The sequence below is a fragment of the Dipodomys spectabilis genome, unplaced genomic scaffold (assembly GCF_019054845.1).
Source record: "Dipodomys spectabilis isolate Male_0828 unplaced genomic scaffold, ASM1905484v1 ptg000174l, whole genome shotgun sequence".
In the NCBI taxonomy this organism is placed as follows: Eukaryota; Metazoa; Chordata; class Mammalia; order Rodentia; family Heteromyidae; genus Dipodomys; species Dipodomys spectabilis.
Window position 1 is genome coordinate 1,542,713 of NW_024870851.1, and position 3,189 is coordinate 1,545,901.

At 32.7% G+C, this 3,189-nt stretch overlaps 1 non-coding gene across 1 annotated transcript; it reads right to left on the reverse strand.

Moving 5' to 3' along the window:
* Positions 1 to 425: 425 nt before the first annotated feature.
* LOC122120143 lies at positions 426 to 528 on the reverse strand. The gene has a single exon (XR_006149666.1). It is a non-coding gene; the product is annotated as a U6 spliceosomal RNA (small nuclear RNA).
* Between the last annotated feature and the right edge of the window lie 2,661 nt (positions 529 to 3,189).

Below are 3,189 nucleotides of genomic sequence, written 5' to 3' on the forward strand. Positions count from 1 at the left end.
ATTCTTATACTTTGACCCAAAGGCTACTGTAAGGACATAATCTCTGAGACTTACCAAAATTTCAGATATATATATATATATACATATATATATATATATATATATATCAACAGTTATTTTTCTAATTTAAATTTTATTGTAAAAGTGATGTACAGAGAGGTTACAGCTACATAAGTAAGGTAATGAGTACATTTTTAACAGTGTTACCCTTCCCTCATTTTCTCCCACTTTTTCCCCTCCCAACCTCCCTCTCCCCCAAGTAGTGAAGTTCATTTCCAACACACCGTCGAGTGAGTATCGCTGTTGCATTGGTTCACCCTTTGTCCCACCGTTTCTGTGATCCCCTTCCCTCCCTCAAATCAGATAAACTTATATACAAGATAAAGGGTGTAGAAATCAAATACAGTGACAAACAAGAATAACCAAAAAAATTTGGAACACTCATGAATTTGCGTGTCATCCTTGTACAGGGGCCATGCTAATCCTCTCTGAATCATTCTGATTTTAGTGTATGTGCTGCCAAAGCAAGCGACAACATTTCTTTATAAGTTTATTACAGTGCTACTTATGATAATGAGAAGTTAGAAATACTATCATTGTCTAACAACTAGACTTGGTTATGTGACTTAAATTCAGTCTATCTGATGGCAATTGTACAGACATTCAAGTATAAGTTTGTTGTTGTTGTTGTTTTGCCAGTTGTAGGGCCTGAACCCTGGGCACTTTCCCTCAGCTCTTCAGCTCAAGGCTAGCACTCTACCACTTGAGCCAGAGCACCACTTCTGTCTTTTTCTGCTTATGTGGTGCTGAGGAATCGAACCGAGAGCCTCATGCATGCAAGGCAAGCACTCTACCACTGAGCCCCCTTCCCAGCCCTAAAGTATAAATTTTAAAGAGCACTCAATCATATGGAGAATAATAACATTGTTTTCTAAAAGATAAAATTACAATATGCTAATTTTTGGCAGTTTACAGAAATTAGAGCTATAGTCTCCATGTTGCAAATGGACAAGAATTGAACACAAGAATGGAAGGAAGCATAGTAGACTATTAACCTGATTTTGTGAATGCTGTTATTATGAAAGATTAAAAAATTCTTCTATTTTACACTTTGTATACTGAACATTATTGTTTCATAATAAGCAATATTTTATCAAAATAATACTGCAAAGCATTATCTTTAGATAAATTGTATTGGGAAAAAGTGATTTACTAAAATATAGAGTTATTTATATGCAAGTAAAAAAGTCATCTCGAAAATATTCTGAAATGGAAAGAGTGTTGGAAGGGGTGACATTGATCAAGATGCACTGTACTCATAAACTGACATGTTGAATGAAAACTCCTTTGCGTAACTACTTTAAAGATAATAAGAAAATATTTTATGTAATCTAGTTCAATTTTTATTAAATGTATGAATTCTCATTAAAAAGTTGAAAGGGTATGTAAAATATAAAAAGGAATTATCTTGAAGTTGTGATAACATAAAATATTTTATTTTACCTAATGATTCATATTGTCTTTAGATAACTTTTTAATTGTACACTCTTATCTGTGAGATTTTTGCATGTCCACATATATATTTTACTAGTATTTGTGTCTTATTGTACCATTAACTTAAACACATTGTAATTACATATAAAAATGATAGTCTTATATGAAATGCAAGTGAATTTCTTGTTTAAACTTGAGTGCCATCCCTAATATTTGTAAGCAAGTATCCCAAAATCCAATAAAATCTGAGATGTGAAATATTTCAGATTAAAGGATAAAAGGAAAAAATTGAGAGAACAAGATTTAAAATAGAAATGGAAATTCTTAAGTACTTTCTAGTTCCAACAGATTGTCTTAGAATTGTAAACATTCCAGTTTCAAGAATATAGACCAGAAAGAACTAATATTTAGGAGTGTGAGCTTTTTCCTTTTTAATTATAAAATATTTCAGATATACTAAAAGAACAGAAAATAATATGACAGATCTACTGTCTAGATTTAATAAATCCCAGCATTTTGCTTCATTTACTTGACACCTTTAAAAATATAAAATGTAGACTGAGTTATTCCCCACATTGGCTTTCCTGAGGACACCTTTCTCTGGGATGTACACTATTCTTGATAACAATACATTGTATTTCATGGTATATAGAAGTATTCATAATAAAATAAAGTGCTTGGTGCATTTTCACAATAACCTCAAAGTGTGTGGGTTTTGTTTATTTTTGCAAACTGCTTTTTTTAGTCAACTATTTGCTTTTTAGATGTATCCATAAATACAGGTAGATCTAATTCATTCATCTTAACCACTGTCTAGTGTTATTCCATTTTGCAAGCTTACAACGATAGATGTTTTTAGTTCACAGTACTTTTAGCATTTCAATGCTCTAGTACAGTCTTACACATAGGCACAGCCAATTCTCTATTGAACACACCTGGTCTGGGAATTTCTCTGCATAGGTTGCTCAACTTAGATATCTGCCCAATTTTCTATACTCTCAGCACTGACAAATAAGTACATGTGTAGGTGTAAACACACACACATACACACACACACACACACACACACAGGGTCTCAATTCTTAGAAGTAGTTCAGATTGCTAATGTCTTCTCCCAGTCTGAAGCTTGTTTCCCAGTTTACATTAAATTTACCTTAAGCCATCCATCTTTTCCAATATGATTTATACTTTTTACTTAACAAATCCTTCATCTCACTTTATATAGGCATTTTCCTTATTTCATCCTATTAGCTTAATTTTTCACGCAAATTAAATATATTTTTGCATATTGTATGAGAAAAGAAATCTTCACATTCACACATCGATCCAACATTTTCTCAAGAATATTTTAAAAATTGTCGCAGTCTCTACAGAGTACCTTACTGCCATGGTATCTATTTCTAGTAGGGTTTTGTTTTTTGTTTTTGATGTTCTCCCACTTGTACATTTTTCTGCCTTTTAGCCAATACCCCAATATCTAAATTGCTACATTTCTGTAAGAAGCCTTTTACAAGAAGTTCCCCTCTATTCATTTTCAAATGTACCTTGACTGATTTCTATTTTTTAACTTCCATGCAAACCTTGGAATCAACTTGCTGAGTTCTGCCCATACTTTCTGTGAGCAAACTATTCTGGGCAGCAGAGAAGAAGGAAGGAGTGAGAAATTGGTTAGCATCTTCCACAACCTCTCAGTAC